A 23,012-nucleotide genomic window follows, 5' to 3' on the forward strand; every position below is an offset into this window, starting at 1 on the left:
AGTTTCGTTATTTTAACTGTGTGGATTCGTAAGTTCCCCCTAGTAACCGTTTGAAGTACAATTTTGAAAAATCGTAGAGGGTGCTGTGAAGATACAATGTTTATGCAACTTTTTTAACAAAAAATGCAAATCCCAGTATTTAAAATGGCATCAATAAAATTCCTTAATTGTTATAAACAAATTAGCTGTGAATTAAAAGAAACACATGGCTAACTTTGTCCCTAATGAACCCGGGCTAAATTTTTTTATTTGAAAATACGTGTTAAAATACTAGCTTTTCGAATATATAAAAAGATTGTTCCTACGGACAATATTTGTAAAGTTATTCTAAATGTTTATAAACTACAAAATTTAAAAAATTTGGAATTAGGATTCTTGATTATATTGATTAATTTTTTTATCTTTTTTTAATACATTTTGATACTATCAGTGTTCTACTTTCCTTTGGCATACTCAGAGTTGCCCAATGTTCATTATTTTCTGTCTTATGTTATTGCAAAATAAAGGTCCCTGGGATAAACAAATAGAATAACTTTTAAATTAATTAATGGATCGGTCTTAAATTTTGAGGGTTTGTTAAGTGCCAAAATAGCCAACTTTGGGTAAAACCTTAACATTCTAAGTTAAATTTAGTAAAAGTTATTAACAAATAACGATTTTCACTTATTTTTCAGTTTGCGTAGCAACAAATTAACTTTTTAACTTTAAAAAATCGGCATTTTGAATGTTTTTCAATGTTCTAAAAAATTGATATTTGTAATTTTATGTTAACTATTTAGCTTTTAAATAAGGTGCAAAAAATCGAAAAAATCGCGATTTTTGCACTAAATTGTTAATAATTAAAAAACGGACGCGAACTCTAGACAGGAAACAGGTAGGTTTTCTTCCTATAGGTCTACAATAACTAAAAAAGTAGTCAGCTACCTGGATCTTTGAGTATCCCGAGAAAATCCTTATTTTATTACCCTGGACTAGTATACTTCAAAAACGGTATACTGAGAATGTATATGAAATGTCCAGTTGATGAGTTGGGCTTTCGATGAAGTAGCTGAATACGAGTATTAGGTTGAGATGTCTTTCGATGAGTTGTGCATCAACCTGTCGGAGCCGTTACAGTTTTCTCCTTAGTAGGTTATGTCACCTTTAGCATTCGTCACATAGATGGCGATATAGGAAAGTTATTATAGGAAAATATCATTAAATGATATATTATAATAAAAATATCCTCAAATTTTGATAGTAAATTTAATTAATATAAACTACAGAAACTAAATAGGTTGTTTAATAAAAATAAAATTTGACTATAGTTTGAAATTAATTTATTAGCAATTAATGTTAACTTTGTTGGGGTCCTTCCAGTGAAACTTTGAACCTTTGATGACAGAAAGCGATGTCAGTTATAACAAAAATTAATTTAATAGTTAAATTTAATAATATATTATATTAAGATTATTATTATTAGGCTTATTAAACCCAAAATAAACTGTTTAAAAAATATATAATATTTTAAATAATAGAAAATCTTCTCACAGAAGCAAATCTTGTACCTAACAGACAGCGTCTTTAGATTCAGAAAAACAAAGACTATGGTGGCATCAAAATTTTATTGCTGAATATAACTAACTATGTTTTAACTGAATAAATAAATTATTCATTAAAATGAAAAATCAAGATATATCGGGAAAGCTAATCAGATTAACAAAAATGACTATGGTTGGATCTCGAGCTAAAGTAACAACATAAGAAGGTAGCACAAAATCAATTGCAATAGAAACAGGAGTGAGGAGTGACACAAGGCGATTCCCTGCCAATCACTATTCAGCATAGCAAGCAGTAGAAGGAACAATTAAGGCCAGCGAAATTAAAATAGGGGAAAGTCGCCTATGATGGCATCTGGCATAGTGCCTGATGGCATAGTGAGTGTATTTTGGAACGCAGTCTACTTATTCTGAAAACTGATGTATTAGTATGTGCTAAAATTTTATGGTGCTCTGAACTCTGATGCTTTTTGTGAGAGTAGGAAAATTATACATTTTTCGGCAAGTCCCGTAGTAATACATATTACACAAATTTAAAATTTATTTAGAATCCAGTACAGTAAATAAAAGAAAAGCTTAAATAACGCCTTGAATAATATATATATTTGTTAGACATATTCTGTTTGTTGTGTGCGTTATTTTGAAGTTATCTTTTGATGTAAGATTTTTTGTCTTCTTTTAATAAAATGCCGATTTTTGGCTATGATGGCACACTTCAGGGTATCCAATGATGGCATACGTATGCCATTATAGAAAATCCAGAAAAAAAGCGTTTATAAGCATCCATTATTCAATCTAAAAATACTAATGATGAAATAATATCTTCGAAATCTGAAATTAAAATGCCAAAAGCTAATGTGCGTGGACCTCCATTTGTACAAAAAAATAAGGACCAGTATTGTAAAATTGTAAACCTCTTGTGAACCAGAAAATGAATAAAAGCGAAAACGTGGGAACAACGGTATGCTCAATTCTACTCCAGACCTGAGCTCAGACATAAGTAAGAAGAAAAAACAATTTAATAAAGAAAAACCTGCCAAGAAGGGTCACGAAGAAAGTTTTCGTAGAAAAAATAGCAGTTCAGAAGAAGAACAAGCTGAATTCTGGAATGATCTTAAAGATGACAACCCTGATGTCGATTGTTTGTATTGTAATGAACTGTACTCCCTATCTAAATCAAAAGAAATAGATTCGGTGTCAGAAATGCCATTCATGGTGCCATGCATAATGTGCGGATGTGGAAAAAAAGTAAAAGATACAGTTTATATTATGAGAAGTGTGTTTATAAATAATACTATTTGCTTAATAACCTTTTAGTTAAGTTAGTAGAATATTACGAATTTATTTTTTAATTTTTGTTGTTATTTTTCGTAATAAAACATTTAAGTTCTATTGTTTTAAAATAAATGGTGTGCCATCATAGGAAACGTGTGTCACCTATGATGGCATAATATTATACTTGCTAATTCAAAAAAAATTAAAAGCGTGCAAAAAACGTTCAAAATCAATTTATACAAAACTTAAAATGTAGCTAAGTTCGAATCACTTGGCACCACAAAAATGCTTAGAAAATGTTAAATACACTTAAAAAATGGAGTTAAAATTAGGTATGCCATCATAGGCGACTTTCCCCTAACTAGGCATAGCCCACTCCTTAACACAAATAGTAGATAGCATATGCAGACAACATAGTTCGTATGGGAAGAGACAAGGAAATATTAAAAGAAGCAGTAAAAACCCTGGCAAATGAAGCACGGAAAAGAAGTCTAGAAATTAACGAAGGACAAACAAAATATCTACTCTGCTCTAGAAGAGAAGATAACAAGACGAGAGAAATCAAGAAAATTACACATTTAAAAGAGTTCAACAATTTAAATATTTGGGATTAATTGTGAACGGCAAAAATAAGAGAAGTGAAGAAGTAACAGAGCGAATACTAGCAGGCAACAAATCATACTGGAGATATCATAGGATAATGAATAGTGTGACCAACTAGCCCGAAAAATCCGGGACATGGCCCGAATTACAAAGTCGCGTCCCGGACAAGGCTTCCGGGCCATCCGAATTTTTTACGTTTTGGTAAAATTCTATTTTGACATTTTGAATACGTTATTTTTCTAAGAATTCACATCAAATTGAATTGGTGGAAGGAAAAAAGTCGACAATTTCTAGAGTGTAATACTAATACCACATCCAAAACGCATGCATTTTATATCGTGGTATTAAAGTTCTACGAAAACTCAAACTCTGGACTTCTCCCGTTTCTGTATTTTAATTATCGTCTCCTGAAAAGACGATTCAAAACATGATTAAGTATCAAACAATGATAATTATATTTTTATATTAACCTAAGGCTCTATTTACATGGAAATCCAACGTCAGTTGATTCTCTAATTTTTCCTTTTTTGAAAACGATTTCCGGATTTGGAGTCAAAATGTCAAAAATTAACAAAAATGTAAATATCATTACAACCCATCCCATCAAAAAAGTTTTTGTTAACATAAAAATATTGAATAATCAATAAAATGATATTAAAGTTCTATAGATATTTAAAAAAAATGGCCCGATTTTCATTGAAAAGTCCCGGATTTTAGGTATTTTTTTCAGCTTTGTCCCGAATTCGACTGAAAAGGAGTTGGTCACACTAATAATGAAGGACAAGAACTTAGCCAAAGATACAAAACTGAAAATATACAAAGTTGCAATACGACCATTAGTTACATACGCAGCCGAGACAATGTGCCTCACAGACAAAAATGAAGAAAAATGAAGAATATTCGAAAGGAAAATCCTAGGGAGAATTAGGAATCCTATAAGAATGGAAAACGGAGAAATGAGAAGAAGAATGGACCCAGGGGCGGTTCTAGGGTTTTGAGCGCCCCGGGCAAAACAAAATATTATATAAGTATTGCAAATATAAAAAAATAGTAAAAAAAGCAAAAAATCAAAATTTCATTATAAACAACTATGTAACAATATATTCAATCAAAAAATAGTACAATAGTCAGTTATTATTTATAGCTGATGCAACATATGGCGTAGCATAACGAGCGTATTTGAAATTCAAGCAACGAAGGAGCGAGATAAAACATAAAGATAAATGTACATTGCCAACAAACAGAAAAATATACAACGTTTTACTTTTACAATACCAAAAAACGGTATTGTGCGCACTGCAAGACAATCTGCATCCCCAATGACTAAATTGAGGGAGTGACTAAATAGGCAGTCCATTTAAGACAAAAAATGGACTGCTACAGGGCTGTTCCATATCCCCTATCCTATTTTAAATATTCCTGAAAAAAAAAACCTGAAAACAGGGAGAAGTGCGAAGGAATGGGTATACAGACAAACAAATCAACGGAACAGACAAGTACAAGTATTTAGGTTTCATAATATCAAACAAAGGAACAAAGACTAGGACAAACAAGAGACTGCATACTGCATATGAAAATTTTGAAAATTAATCCAGTATTGTTGGACAAGAAATAAGTATAAAAACAAAAAGAAGAATATATCACACCATGACAAGAAGTATCCTGACTTATGGGTGTGACAATTGTATAATAAATAAGAAACCCAAAAACAAAATAAGAGCAACACAGATGTAACTCCTAAGGAAAAGCTGTGAGTAACAGCTACAGCTAAGAGCAACAAAAAGAGATAGAATAAATAAAAAAGATATTAAAAAAAGAATGAAAATGAACTCAGATAATAATAGACTACATAGAACAGAAGGAACTAACATGGTAGGTGGAGCCCGATAGGAAGAAGAAAGAAAGGCAGACCCGAAGATCTTTCAGAGGTGAAGTGGACGAAGCAATGGAAAGAAGAAATTTGCAGGAAGGGGACTGGCAAAACAGAAAGAACTGGAGAGAACGGTTGAGTGAAGGAATACACTGAAAACTGTGGAAATTAGAAAGGATACAGGGTGTTTCTAAATAATTGCGACAAACTTTGAGGGATAATTCTACATGAAACAATGATGACAGTTTGCTCTATAAACGTATGTCCGCAAATGTTTTGTTTCCGAGAAACGAGGTGTTGTAATTTTTCTAACAAACTGATGATTTAATGATGTTTCAAATAAAAAATCATTTTGTAATTCCTCGTTTAATTTGTGACAAAAAATTTACACTTTTTTCATACGACGCGCCGTTTTTTATGAAAAAAATAAAACATCTTAACGCTTACAAATACAAAGTATTCAAAATAGGTTTCTATACATTCATATCAAAAGGAATTGTCATTCCTAATTCATACATACCCAGATTGGTAGAAAAATTTTTCAAAAGAAGAAATAAATCACTTTACAATCAAAGAATAGGTAACTTTAATAAAAAGGGGTGATACACACGCGAGTAAGTACGCGAACTTATGGTTCGCGACCTTTTTCGCGCGTGTATCACCGCAAGTACGCGTACTTTAAGTCCGCCGAGTAAGTATGCCGTCGATCCAACAAGTTTGAAATCTTACTTGTAACCCGTACGTGTATCACTGCCACGAGCCACGAGCCTCAAGCCATCATGTTATTGCGTTTAAAGTTACACTTAAAGGGGTGATACACACGCGAGTAAGTACGCGAACTTATGGCTCGACGACCTTTTTCGCGCGTGTATCACAGCAAGTACGCGTACTTTAAGTCCACCGAGTAAGTACGCCGTCGATCCAACAAGTTTGAAATCTTACTCGTAACCCGTACGTGTATCACTGCCACGAGCCGCGAGCCTCGAGCCATCATGTTATTGCGTTTAAAGTTACACTTATATTTTCACTAATTAAGCAAATAGCCTAGAAATAATTCAATCGTTTATTGTTGAAAGGAAACAACTTACATTTTATAAGTTTTGAGAAAACCGTAAAACACTATTTTAAGCTATACTAAATTATTTTTGATTATTTGGTTTTGAGTAAACCTAATTATTTATAGGCTGTTTTATCCTCCTGATGAAAATATTACCCTCTTATCTATGATATTTTGTTTGTTACCCACACTTTTCGATTTCGTCTTTTTTTATTAGTATTAAAAATATATAACACGATAGGATACGATACGAAGTATTTATATAATACGATAAAATTCCTAAATAGCACAAACCACCGACGGCGACCGCGATCTTTAAAACCGCGTACTTTAAGTCTGCCGTGTATCACCTACGGCGAGCCGAGTAAGTCCGCGATCTTTATACCCGCGTACTTAAAGTTTGCGTGTGTATTACGCGCTTTATATTTTCACTAATTAAGCAAATTACCTAGAAATAATTCAACCGTTTATTGTTGAAAGGAGACAAGTTACATTTTATAAGTTTTGAGAAAACCATAAAACACTATTTTAAGCTATACCAAATTATTTTGAATATTTGTTTTTGAGTAAACCTAATTATTTATAGGCTGTTTTATCCTCCTGATGAAAATATTACCATCTTATCTATGATATTTTGTTTGTTTATGCCTACCTTGTATTAAATTAAAATAGATAAAAAACAAGTGTTATACTTCACATCATGATTTTGACAGCTTACCACACTTATAAAAAATCAAATTATTCTTCTATATAACAAAACCTGATCAAAAAAATAATTAAACTCTACTAAAAAACATAAGATTTCAGCCAAATTAGGTACACAGAAAATAAAAAATTTAACCACGAGGACAATTTCTAAATTTTTTGCTACCGACGGCGACCGCGATCTTTAAAACCGCGTACTTTAAGTCTGCCGTGTATCACCGACGGCGAGCCGAGTAAGTCCGCGATCTTTAAACCCGCGTACTTAAAGTCCTCATGGTTAAATTTTTTATTTTTTGTGTACCTAATTTTGCTGAAATCTTATGTTTTTTAGTAGAGTTTGATTATTTTGATCAGGTTTTGTTAAATAGAAGAATAATTTGATTTTTTATAAGTGTGGTAAGCTGTCAAAATCATGATGTAAAGGATAGCACTTGTTTTTGATCTATTTTAATTTAATACAAGGTAGGCATAAACAAACAAAATATCATAGATAAGATGGTAATATTTTCATCAGGAGGATAAAACAGCCTATAAATAATTAGGTTTACTCAAAAACAAATAATCAAAAATAATTTAGTATAAATTAAAATAGTGTTTTATGGTTTTCTCAAAACTTATAAAATGTAACTTTTCTCCTTTCAACAATAAACCATTGAATTATTTCTAGGCGATTTGCTTAATTAGTGAAAATATAAGTGTAACTTTAAACGCAATAACATGATGGCTCGAGGCTCGCGGCTCGTGGGAGTGATACACGTACGGGTTACGAGTAAGATTTCAAACTTGTTGGATTGACGGCGTACTTACTCGGCGGACTTAAAGTACGCGTACTTGCGGTGATACACGCGCGAAAAAGGTCGCGAGCCATAAGTTCGCGTACTTACTCGCGTGTGTATCACCCCTTTTAGACCGATGAGAAAAATAAATTTAAAAAATCACTTTAAATGTTCAAAATTCTCGTCGTTTACCTCATGACCTCATGTGTAATAAGTTAATATTAGGATTTCTTACGATAATAGATATTTATGTACCAAGTCAGTAAAGTTACTCTTTATCGAACGAGTCTGATATTATGAGCCGAGCGAGCATAGCGAGCGAGGCGAATAACAGACGAGTTCGATAAAGAGTCTTTACTGACGTGGTGCATACAAAATTTTATCGCCAACAATTTGATATTGGTTTTAACACTTACAATTTACAATTTAAGAATTTTTTAAATTTTTGACGTAAGTAATAAAAATTTCATGACAGTGATGACAGGACAGATGACTTTTGCCCAATCCCGCTTTCGATTTTTAATCGATATTTATCAATATTGAATAATTACTACATCGGCAAAATTTTGATTTATTTTATATGAATATAATTACAAAATACTACAGAATTTCACTTTTTGACATAAATTTAATTAACAATGTCGTAAATTTTGTACGATATTTTTAATAATTAAAGTAAATAAATTGTTTAACTCAAATAAACAATCGATTACTGCCATCGACCACTTACATTCAATATTGATTAATCGCGGCAGGTAAAGTAAAATTCTTCTTTCAGTACAATAAAGTGTTACTTTACTGCCGCAAACGAGGGCAAATGAGTACAATAATGAATGACTTTAGTAACGGCTGGCGACAAATTTAATTATTCATTTATTTTTTTTTACGTGGATCGCTACTTACCGAAATTTATGTAACGGAAAAAATAATAAAAATTTATTAATTCCACAACCAATATTTTTTACAAAACTTTCTTTATTCCACTTTAAAGCACACGCGCCAGTGTTAATGCAAATTTACAGAAAGACAAAATTATTTAACCCAGTGATACTCAACCTGCGGCCCGCGGGCCACACGTGGCCCTCTAGCGTTTTTTTATGCGGCCCGAAGGCTAACTAAAGGGCCCTGTGATCAAATTATTTGTCAAATTTCACGTGTTTCCTCTAATTATCTGATAGTGTGCCGATGTGTTTGGGAGTGAGGCAGACAATTTAATGAATTTAATTTTAAATTATATAAATTTTTTTAGGAACTCTGAATAAAAAGCAATGTATTATTAACGTTTAATAATAAATTATTAAAGTTAATGAACAAATATTCATTTTAAAAATAATCAATACTTATTTACTACATTGCAACGACCCATTTAGTAATTACAAGAAAAATTCAGGTCCGGATTAACAAAAAAATTTTTAAATAATAGTTGTGACCTTGAAACAACACCCTGTATATTAAAATTTTCAAAATTCGTTTGCACATTTAAAAAGAGCATAAAAACTAAATTTAATTGCTCGCTTCAATGACATTAATTTTGAAATTATTATATCGAAATTTTTGTTTTGAAAGTATGAGTTATTAAAAATTTCAACATAATTTCAAAATTAATGTCATTGAATTATCTGCGCAAAAAACGGAAGCTCCATTAAAGCTCTTTTCAAATGTGTAAACGGGTTTTGAAAATTTCAATATACAGGATGTTGTGTCAAAGTCACAATGGATTTATAATTTTGTTTAATCCGGACCTGGATTTTTCTTGTGATTAGTAGTTGGGTGGTTTCTGTTCTAAATGTGGCATATGAGTACCAAATATCAAAAAAATATACAAGGTGGTTCTAAAGTTATGGGTCCAGAAATAAATGAGCAAAATCGATAAAACACCCTGTAACTCGGTTATAAAGTCGGTGGAGCAATAAATTTAGTTTGTCTAGAACCGCCTCATTTACCTCTATTCACCATTCAAGTTTTCCGTTTCGCAATGAAACACCCTGTATACTACTTCATCTTGATTGCGGCCCGCAAGCTGTGGCAATAGCTACTATGTGGCCCAGGAAAGAAAAAGGTTGAGTACCGCTGATTTAACCGAAGAGTTTTACGACATAATCGCCAGTAGGTACTATATCACTCACTGACTATTCATAATTTTGTTGATAATTTAAAATTTGATCTTCGTCCATTTTTAAAGTAGATTGTTGACATAGGTGATACCTACGTGACAAATGACCCAAAAAAATGAACAATCTTTTTAGATCTTAAAAAAAATGTCTGCATCAATTTTGTATGAGTGATAAAAACCATAACAATTCTTAGGTTGCATTATATTCATTAGTGAGCTTTGGTTTTAGTCTATTAACCTTTTTTTTAGTTGTGAATTCTGACTATAGATAGAAATATTTTTCTTATAAAAATAATATTAGAATTATTCAAACAATGTCACACGAAAAATGATCAAAGTTAGTAGGTAAAATCAAAAAAAAATAATGAATGAAAAAAAATATTTTTTCCACCTACCTCTACCGAAAGTATACTTTTCCGGACCTGATTGTAGGGAGCAAAGTTGTACTTTTCCTCCCTAGGGAGGAAAATATTTTTCCTCCCTAGGGAGGAAAAGTAAAAGTGACGTCATAGTATTTCATTCATGAAATATAACTTATTGACGCCCTGTATAATATCTATTTCCTATTACGAAGTATCTATACATTTTAACGTTTATTTATAAAACACCCTCTATTTTGCAGAATGGTAAAAAACAGTAAATTGTTATTTTGATTTAACAATGTTTACATTAATAATTTGACTTATATTTGACAGTTGACAGTTACATTGTACCTACTTGTTGTTTTAGTTCTAATAAATTTTGTTGGTTAGTTACATAAATAAATTAAGTAAAAATGAAAAAATTACTTGTTATTTGAGGAAGGTGGAAAAACCATATGTATAACATGGGAGTAAAGTGCCTTTTCCTCCCTTGAATGATTACTGCCCTCCGCTACGCGTCGGGCAGTAAACTTCATTCTCGGGAGGAAAAGTTACACTTTCCTCCCTTGTTATACAAATAGCTATTATATCTGCGTCCTTCAAAATTTGGCACCCCTCAAAATCTTTGCGCGCGGCAAACATTCCACCCGGAATGAAAAGCCTTGTACTCTGTACAAAGGAACAGGTTACAATTGAGAAAGCTGGAAATTGGACAGAAAAGAATAGAGGGGGGATCATCGCATGACTGGAAAAGAGGAGTAGTCAGTTTATCCAGTGGTTACGAGGCACTGATTCCTTTGAACCTGGAAAACATAGGAGTAACCAGGGGGTGGTTTTGGGAGTTATAACCCCCCCCCTTTTGGATGTATTTTGAGCTCTATTACGCTTAACACCATTATTATTCCATACCCACAGAGACCTTCAAGTAGATGTAACCCCCCCTTAGGATCATCCTGGTTACACCTCTGCTGGAAAACCCAATAGGATTTGTTAGCAGAGCTACAAAAAACTAAAATATATTGAAAAAATTGTGTGTCAACAAATATCTCAAGCTTTAATTTCGGTGCTAGAAGAATCTGAATTAACCAGAATAATCCGAATGACTTGGGCAGCAATAGGAAGACTCAGTGGTGTGTTGAAAAACAAAAGATACCAATAAATCTAAAGAAAAGGGTATTCAATAGTTGTTGTATTCTACCAGTTATGACCTATAGAATGGAGACCATGACACTTACAGAGATATCAGCCAATAGATTGAGAAAGACACAGAGAGCGATCGAACGAGCTATGTTAGGGAGTATATCTGAGAGAACATATACGAAACGATGACGTGCGAAGCAGGACGAAGGGGGAAGATGTAATTGGAAGAATTGCGCAAATGAAATGGAACTAAGAGTAGAAAATCCCGATTTTTTAAGAAACGTATGGTTTTTTGATAAAAGTCACATTCACCTGAACGGTTACATCAACTGACAAACAAATCGATTCCTTGGATTTGAACGTCCTGATCCATTGCAGAAAAGCCTCTCCACAGTGCTCGAGTAACGAATTGGGTTGCTATGTCTAGTCATGGGATAATTGGTCCTTATTTTGTTGAAGACGAGAATGAGCAGCCAGTCGAGCAGTTGTCGAACGCGTAATTTAAGAATCCGTAAGCAATGGTTTCAACAAAATGACGAATCAAGCCATACAGCCGAACTCTCGATAAATTTGCTCCGTGAACATTTTGGTAACAGAATAATTTCCCGTCGTACAGATTTCGAGTATCTACCTCATTCACCGGATTTAACACCACCTAACACCACATTTGGGGTTTGAGGAAGAATTCCATGCCCGCTCGGAAAATCTGCCAGAAACTGTTGGAGAACTACTGCAAAAAATAATATCTACCCTATTTTCAATATTTGCAGCAACCACTTTTCTTAAATATGTTTAATGATATTCAGAAACGTCATGAAGCTTGTTTGCAACGCCATGGTGCACATTTTGGACATATTTATGTATTATAAGGAATTTTGGACATATTTATGTATATATTGATGTTTATATTGATGGAAGGAATATATAGAGGAATTATTCCATGACCACAGACAGGAAAACATTATATGAAGATAATCAGAATAAAGACGAGAGACCCGAAATAACAAAGTCATAAGTTATACATGCAGTAAAGTCCATGGAAAACTCCGCCTGTGGTGACAAATGGGTGAATCGAGTAGCTCAGGAGTCACCACTGCCGGTCCTAAGCCCGGATAAAGGAGGAAGGTTGGGCAGTGGGCTGACAACCCACTCCCGGAAAAAACACACTGTTACGAAACCTGAACATTTGCCTCGGAATACAGGACGGAACTTTCGGAAACGACTCAAGCTACGAAACATGGACTATGCATTTGGAAACTGGAATGTGAGGACGCTAAATAGACCAGGAGCTCAAACCGCACTTCTGCAAGAACTAAAAAGATATAAGATCATGATTACTGCTCTTCAGGAGACAAGATGGCTGGGGAAAGGTGTCAGGGATACTAAAACGCACACAATTCTATATAGTGGGAAGGAACAAGGAAGCAAAGAATGTGGAGTCGCATTTGTGGTGGATAATGATTTTAAGTCAAAAATCATCGACTTCCAGGCAGTCAGTGAAAGGATATGTAAGTTGAGAATTCGCACCCACTTCTTCAACCTAACAATGATAAACATTCACTGTCCAACAGAAGATCAAGAGCAACATACAAAGGAAAGCTTTTACCAACAGCTGGAGATAGTATATGATAATGCGCCAAAAAATGACATCAAGATTATAATGGGTGATATGAATGCTAAAATAGGCAAGGAACCGCAGTTCTATGGCACAATAGGAAAACACTCTCTGCACAATGAAACAAGCGAGAATGGGGAGTTTTTGATAAATTTTGCCACCAGTAAAAACATGGTTATAAGTTCCACATGCTTCCCACATAAAGGCATACACAAAATGACATGGATTTCACCAGATGGAACCACAACCAATCAAATTGACCATGTGCTGATAGACAAAAGGGCAGCCAGTAGTATCTCCGATGTGAGAACACGACGAGGAGCATGCTGTGGATCAGACCATCTTTTAGTACAAACCAAATTTAGATGCAGAGTTAACAGCAAAAGAAACGAAAGACAACAAAGAACAAACAAACTGGACCTGGAAAAACTGAAGATTCAGGAATGTAAAGAGAAGTTCGAACAAGAAGTCGCAAATGAGTTAAGGACGCTAGAACTGCACTCCATAGAGGGCAAATGGACTAATATCAAAACAGCAGTACTGACAGCAGCAGCGTCCACCCTGGAAAACAAGAAAAAGGAGAGAAGAGCAGCATGGTTTGATGACGAGTGCAGACAAGCAATCGAGGAAAGAAATGAAGCACACAAAATGTACATAACAAGAAGAGCACGGGAAAGACGAACATTATTTGAAGTCGCAAGACGGAAAGCAGACAAGACATGTAGAAATAAAAAGAGAGCCTATGAAAATGGACAAATAGAAAAAATGGAAGAACATTTCAAAAACAACGAAATTAGAGGGGCTTACGAATACCTAAAAAAGATAAAAAGTGGGTATAAACCTCAAACAAGTCTATGTAAAGATGAAAGTGGGCAAATAATCAGTGACCAACAGAAAGTCACAGAAACCTGGAAACATTATTTTCAGACACTACTTGGAACTCAAGTAGACATGGAAGATGAAATGGGTATGATCTACGTAGAAGAGAATGGAGTAGAAGCTCCAACCATAGAGGAAGTTTTCGAAGCCATTAAGGCCCAGAAAAACAATAAAGCTCCGGGAGTTGATAAAATACCAGCAGAACTATATAAGGTAGGTGGCGACCACCTAGCAAGTCACATCCACGCGCTCATCAGAGACGTATGGCAAGAAGAGAAAATACCCGACGACTGGAAGAAAAGTATAGTATGCCCGATCTATAAAAAAGGAGACAAACTCCAGTGCAAAAACTACCGTGGAATCTCTCTACTATGTACAGCATATAAAGTCCTCACGTATATTATAAACCAGCGGCTCCAACCACTAGCAGAAAATATTATTGGAGAGTATCAGACGGGCTTCCGACGGGGAAGATCGACACTGGATCAAATATTCACAGTAAAACAGATCTTGAGCAAAGTATGGGAACACGATATTGATGTTCACAACGTGTTTGTAGACTTCAAACAGGCATACGACTCAGTCAAAGGAACAAACTATACTATATATTGGCTGAATTGGCAATACCACACAAGTTAATAAGACTCATTAAAGCCACAATGGATGAAACTCAGGCATGTGTACGAATACAAAACCACCGGACAGACTTTTTTAAGATTTCGCAGGGACTAAAACAGGGAGATGGGCTGGCCCCAACATTGTTTAACCTGGCACTGGAGTATGCGGTTAGGCAAATGCAAACTGGACGAGGAAATCTACTGACCAACCGAACGGTTCAACTGGCCGCTTATGCTGATGATATTAATATTATGAGTAGAACATCAACAGGAGCACAGGAAACATATGCAGAGTTAAAAACACAAACAAAAATGCTAGGTCTGGAAATTAACACAGAAAAAACAAAAATAATGACTCAGACGAGAAGAAATATAGTCCCAGAAAACATTATACATGAAGATGACATTGAAACGGTTGAAAAGTTTACATACCTGGGAGTAGAAATATATGCCGACGGATCAGAAGATGGAGAAATAAGGAAGAGAATAACGCAGGCAAACAGAGCTTATTTTGCCCTCTCCCATATATTTCGGTCAAAAAGTGTCCACCGAAATACAAAGATGAGAATCTATAAAACCTTAATTCGACCAATAACATGCTATGGCAGTGAAGTCTGGGTGCTGAAAGAAACATCCAAAAACAAACTCGACACATTCGAAAGGAAAGTACTTAGGAGAATACTAGGACCTGTGAGGGAAAACGGAATCTTCAGAAGTCGATACAACAACGAGCTTTATCAACTTTATAAGGAAATGCCCCTGTCAGACTTCATTAGATTACAAAGATTGCAATGGGCCGGACATGTGATAAGAATGGGAGAGGATAGGCTACCAAAACGAGCACTGAATGCTAGAATGCAAGGAAAGAGACCGGTTGGGAAGCCACGAAAGCGCTGGGAAGACACAGTAAACAGCGACGCACAAGCCCTTTTAGGAGTCCGTGTATGGAGAAGAGCAGCCACAGACAGGCAAGGGTGGAGGCAAAAAATAAAGGAGGCCAAGGCTCAATTTGGGCTGTAGTGCCGTAGAAGAAGAAGAAGAAGAAAGTCCATGGAAAATAATAAAGCTGCTGGTCCAGATGAAATACCAAGTGAATTGCTAAAACTGGTCAATGAAAAAAATATACATCTTTTAGTCCAACTATTTAACACAATCTATTCCACAGGAATCCGTTCCACGTGAAATGCTGACATCAACATTTATTTGTTTACCAAAGAGAGTAAATGCCAATGAATGTAGTGATTATCGAACGATTAGTCTAATGTCACACACCTTAAAAACCCTGCTAAAAATCATCCATAATAGAATACACGCTAGCTCAGCTGGAGATGGATATTAGTGATCCTCAGTTTGGATTTCGGAATGGAGTGGGTACAAGAGAGGCACTATTTTCTTTTAATGTGCTGACCCAAAGATGCTTGGATGTTAACCGAGATCTTTATGTATGCTTTATAGACTATAACAAAGCATTCGATAAGGTAAAGTAAAACATGACCGACTTATAGAAGTACTGAATTACTCAAAAACAAGATTCTGGGTATAAGGGACGTAACATTGATATCAAATTTATACTACAGCCAACGATTAAATGTGAAAATTGGAAGAGAAGTGTCAGAAGAAATGAAGATAAGGAAAGGGTCAGGCAAGGTTGCATACTGTAGCCGTTATTGTTTAATGCTTATTCTGAAGAAATCATACAAGAAGCTTTGGTAAATGAGACAGTTGGCATAAAAAAAGTGAATGGAAGTTTAAATATTGACATTAGGTATGCCGACGATACAGTCATAATAGCCGACAACTTGGAAGACTTAGAAAGAATAATGAACAAAATATTAAGATATAATGGAGAAATACACAAATTTATGAACATTAGCAAGAACAATACAAACGAAATGAAGGGTCAGAGGGAAAAACGATGAATGTCAATTTTTGCTCATTTTGCGATTTTTGTGCAATCTGTTAGTTTAGAAAGAGTACTATCAACCTGTGAATGGCCAAGGGGAAATAACGATGAGAATTGTCTTAAAAACACGTCACAAGATTGGACGCAAGGGGGAAACAATGAATATTGGGGAGGGTTTTTATTTAAAATCTCACCCCACCGTGGCGAAAAGGGGTTAATTATTTCCTTTTGCCCAATATTGGACATCGGCAAAATATTTACATAAAAGCGAACTAATTTAAATGTTGTTTTCACAGCAAATATGTAACCTTGTTTCTCATTTTACCTAAAATTCTTCCAGATAGACATTCATCGTTCTTCCCCCTTGACCCTTCAAATATTAACGGTAGGCGAACAGCAGATTGAGAGAGTAAAAAAATATACTTAAGGCGGCTGCACAATTGACCGGGAACGGGAACGAGAACGGAAACGGGAACGAGAACGGAAACTGAAAGCATCAGCAGATTCACAATTAAATGGTAAACAGCTGTTTTGTGTCACTGTCACTTGTGCTATTAATTATTTTTCTTCTCAAAATAAATTTTGTGGAACGATCTTTTTCTAATTTTATTAAAAGAACATGTCTGTTAACTCTAAAAATATGGATTTATTTGATGACGAGCTTTTAATATTTTCGTTTTTTATAATCTTGGAACTAATTTACACAATATATGTGTGCAATCGCAAAGGTTTGTCAGCATAAAGATAAAAAGCATATCATTCAAATATTTATAATATTATTGTATCTAATCATAGGCGTAACCAGGATGATCCTAAGGGGGGGGGTTACAACTACCTGAAAGGGGGGGGTTACAACTACTGGAAGGTCTCCGAGGGCTATGGTGTTAAGCGTATAGAGCTCAAAGTACATCCCAATGGGGGGGGTTATAACCCCCAAACCCCCCCCTGGTTACGCCTATGTATCTAATTACCATATAAGTACGTGTACTATGGTCTACATCAATCATACGGATGAGGACATTTTTCCAATAAAGAAATCAATCGTTCGTCATTTATTTTAATGCAAAATGTATAAAAATTGTCAATAAAACGTGATCACACACTTCTAATAACAAATTTTTATTGGGCATTTGACAGTATTTTTAATACTGCCTTCTGATTGGTTCCGGGAATACAACGGGAACGAGAAAGTTGAAACATGGTCAACTTTCCCGTTCCCGTTACCGGACAGCTTCTCGTTCTCGGTTATTGTGCATCTACAACATTAATTTACATAGAGGTTAACTTTTTTCCCGTTCCCGTTTCCGTTCTCGTTCCCGTTCCCGGGCAATTGTGCAGCCGCCTTTACTTGGGAACGGTAATCACAGAAAATAACGAGTATACTACAGAAATAAGAGTGAGAATTGAAAAACACGTGCCAACTTCGCAGTGGCGTAGCTAGCCCCATAGGGGCTCCATATCAAAGTTTGTCGCGGGGCCCTTTTCCACCATTAATATGGCATAGTGCTAAAAAAATTTTCAAGGAAAGAACCAAAAACGCTTATATATAATAGAATAGAAATTAGCTTTATTGTCACTAAAAGTTTTACAATTTTATGGAAAAAGCTAGAAAGATTAGGAAAAAACAATAACAAATACAGTTACTGAAATTACAGAATGCGTCAATATTATTACAAAATAAAAGATAATGAAATACAACAAAACAATACAGGGTGTTTAATTAATAATTAGAAATATTTTAACTGTAGATTCCTGAGCTCACAATATTAAGGATTAACCCAAATCACCCACTCCGAAAATGTAAACGTCTGACTTCTAAGGGAGCTAGAGTTCTTTGAAGATGGTGACTTTCAATCAGTTTTTTAAATACATAAAATACTGTACATAAATATATTTTATATAGATAAAGTATCCATTTCAAACAATATACACTGTTCAAAGCGTTTTAATAGTCAAATAACTATTGTAGAATATTTTGTTTAATTTTTTTAATGGAATTTTGTGTCGACATGCCGCGCTGGGGCCCCTGAATCTCGGGGGGCCCATATAATTGATACGGCTGATACGGCGGTAGCTACGCCTCTGCAACTTCGTAAAAATGAAAAAGATTTTATGCAGCAAAGATTTGACATTGGCCCTCAGAATAAGACTAATTACATGTTATGTACACAGTGTGCTTTACTATGGAGCTGAATCACGGACATTAAATCAAGAGTGTTAAGGATGTCATGGGTAAATAGAGTCACTAATGTAGAAGTGTTAAGGAGAATAGGCAGAGACAGGTAAATCGAAAACACAATAAAAGAAAGAAAGTTGCAATATCTCGGACATGTGATGAGAGGCGAAAGATACAACATCCTGAGACTCATGATTCAAGGAAAAATAGAGGGTAGGAGAAACTTAGGAAGTAGACGCGTCTCCTGGTTGAAAAACCTGAGAGAATAGTTTGGTTGCAGCTGAAGGCAGCTGTTCAGAGCAGCTGCCTCGAAGGTCAAAGTAGCCATGATGATTGCCAACCTTCGTCGCGGAGAGGACACTTAGAGAAGAAGAATGTATCATAAAAATTAATTCATAAATATATATTTTTATATTCGGGACTGTTTACTTTGGCGGATACTGTGTGTAAATACTTTAATGATACATTTAGCACTAAAAACAATGTGTTTAACATTGATTTTTCTTATCATCAGCCATTTCCATATCTCTCATAAAAAAGTGGGCCTCTGGTCGCCTCACCAAAGAATCATTTTTATCAGTAGAATCAACAGCTAATTAGTTTATAATGTTTAATTTAATCACAATAATGAATCACTAAATTTATCTAATTGCCAATAACTCCAAAATGTTTAAAAATATATTTAACATTTATAATATTATGTAGGATGTAGGGAACCTTACCATGGTTTTAATATCTCGTTAACCTTGAGCAAAATCATATAGGTTTGCGAGTTTTATTATTTTTAGACTAACTATGATTTGGTTCAACACTTAATCGTGTCAGAAATATAAAAGAGTATTTTAAACACTTAAGGGTCTTGGATTATACACTCACAAGTACAATTAACCTCCCACCTTGTATTTCTTTCAATTTGCAGAAATTGTCAATCTTGGACCACATTTTATAAAATATACGATAAATACTACCTTTGATGAAAAGAAAACAATCAAATTATTGGAAAAAATCAAGTCGTTAATCAAGGGATGCTTAGCAAAAAGCTTCTTCCTCTTCTACTTGTTGTAGATCTGTCCATCTTTTAATTCCGACGTTAAAGTATATCTTGCTATCTCTCCATCTTTTTGGTGGTCTCCCCGGTGGACGCTTGCCAGCTGGGTCTCCTTTTAATGCAATTTTTGTCAGTTTGTGCTCCTCCATTATTTTTACATGACTGAACCATTCTCTTCGTCTTTGCCTACCCCGTCTTACTACATCTTGCACGCCACATTGTTCCCTGTCCCTGACGATGTTGTTTCGTATTACATATGTCCCTTCTTGTCTTCCCTGCTTCCCTCAGGGCCGCCACTAAAGTGTTGGCCGCCCGTGTGCAACTTAATATTTGCCGGCCCCCTTTTAACACTTTAGTCGTTTCAACATAGGTACTAGTATTTAAAGTAGAGTTTATATGAATAATAATTGCTCTGATCTAGACGTTACTTTTAGACCTGGACCCGAGTACCAAAAAAAGTTGATTAATAGCAAGCTGAAAATTTGTTAACAGCGTAACGGTGTCTAATCTAAAATTCACACTGGGAGTGTAGTACGGTTAAGATAGGAATGTGCATCCAGTGTTGCCACAGTTCCTACAGACGCTCTTGAGAGAGCAATCAACAACTGGTGAAGACCGACAACCCTGTGCGTTTATTACCCATTAGAAATGTATTGCCCTATCTTAGCTGCACTGCACTCTCGGTGTGAATTTCTCTCTAGTCGGACAAAGTTTGATGTATGGGAACACTGGGACAGGGGAAGTTTTAATTGTGAAATAAGTTAAAAATTTGGATCGTTAGACTACGAAAAAGTTCCACGTATTTTGTCGGACATAACTTCCAATTGATTTGTTACCATTTCATTAAACTCTCATTCAAAAATCAGACTGGTGTTTATCACCAACTGGGAATTTTAATAAGTGGAACACGAAGAACATGTCAAACGACAGGAATCATGTTGGTTAGTAATAGCAGTCTGATTTTTACATGAGGGTCTAATGAAAAGGTAACAAATCAATTGGATGTTCTGTCCGACAAAATACATGGGACGTTTTCGTAATCTGACGCTCCAAATAATAAAACGGTTCCACAATAAAAACTTCCCCTGTTCCAGTGTTACCGTACATCAAAGTTTGCCCGACTAGACCCGTTAAGCTATTAATAAATTGTCAGCTTGCTATTAATCAACTTTTTTGGTACGCAGAATCCCGGCCTATTTGAAATACAGTAGTATGCAAAAGAAACGGGCACACTACGATATATTCCAAACAAGATCGTTTATCAAAAGCGTGTAAAATCATCAAATTCTTAACTTAGACTGAACTATAACCCATCTATAACCATACGTAAGCATAAAACAACAATATTATAACACAGTAACCATCGAGTAATAAAAAAGATTTTTTTAAACTATCGAGTAATAAAAAATACTTTTTTATTACTCAATGAGAGCACCTTAACAAGCACTTATCTAAATTCTCAGAAAGTATCCTATTGTCCTATCGTACTCTCTTAACAAATCATAAATGTTCAGAATTTGAAAAAATCGCATATGGACCACGTAGATAAAAAAAGTCCGAAAGCTGCCAGCCACTTTGAACTAATAAGCTTATAGAAATATCTGAATCATTACTATTTAATTTTTTGAATTTATTTTCGTTTTAAAAAAGTCTTATCAGTAGCCTGCATTTGACCGCCCCTATAATTGGCCGCCCGTGTGCGATGCACACTTTGCACACATGGTAGCGGCGGCCCTGGAAGGCTTCCTTCTTAGTGTCTTCATGTCGGCTGTTCGTAGCATGCTTTTGGCTTTATTGGTGTCTTCTCTTGATTCAATGCCATAGGTCAGCATTTCCCAAATAGTGGGTCGCGAACAGGTACAGTGCCACGGAAGTAAAATGCAGGGTCGCTTCACCTCTCCGTTTCACATCTTGCTTTTTGAGGACTGACTGATAGAACTACAAAAAAAAATTAACCTTAATTCATTGTTGGATGAGATTTCAGAAGCTTTCAAGGAACATCTGCTAGGACTGGTGGCAAATCTGAAGGAATATTTTTCCCCCATCCACAGCAACAAAGCATGGATAAGGAATCCATTTGCAATAAACGCAGAATCAGAGAGAGGACTTCCTGATTTAGATATTGGCATACAAAGACATATTTGACAAAATACCACCGATAGATCTTTGGCTGTCTTGCCGCCAGGAATAGGTACCCAATTTTAGCCAAAAAAACAATACAGTTTCTAATTCCTTTTGTTACGACTTATAAGTGTGAGGCAGAGTTTTAAACTCTAAATTTCTTCAAGACTAAAAATATAGTGACCGTTTCTAAGTCGAACCGGACCTGAGAATAAAATTAACATCTTTTCCTCCAAACGTGAAGTTTTTAGTTAACCAGAAACAACTGCATACTCCTCATTAATAAAGTATTTGATTTTTATTTTGTTTTATTACATTTTTGTTTGAGCTAATTATTCTTTATTAAAATATCTGAAACTATAATAAATATTTCAATATGTTTTCTTGCGCACACACACACACACACACACACGCACCCACTCACACACACACACACACACACACACACACACACACACACACACACACACACACACACACACACACACACACACACACACACACACACACACACACACACACACACACACACACACACACACACACACACACACACACACACACACACACACACACACACACACACACACACACACACACACACACACACACACACACACACACACACACACACACACACACACACACACACACACACACACACACACACACACACACACACACACACACACACACACACACACACACACACACACACACACACACACACACACACACACACACACACACACACACACACACACACACACACACACACACACACACACACACACACACACACACACACACACACACACACACACACACACACACACACACACACACACACACACACACACACACACACACACACACACACACACACACACACACACACACACACACACACACACACACACACACACACACACACACACACACACACACACACACACACACACACACACACACACACACACACACACACACACACACACACACACACACACACACACACACACACACACACACACACACACACACACACACACACACACACACACACACACACACACACACACACACACACACACACACACACACACACACACACACACACACACACACACACACACACACACACACACACACACACACACACACACACACACACACACACACACACACACACACACACACACACACACACACAC

Source organism: Diabrotica virgifera, chromosome 10 (genome assembly GCF_917563875.1).
Source record: "Diabrotica virgifera virgifera chromosome 10, PGI_DIABVI_V3a".
Taxonomy (NCBI): domain Eukaryota; kingdom Metazoa; phylum Arthropoda; class Insecta; order Coleoptera; family Chrysomelidae; genus Diabrotica; species Diabrotica virgifera.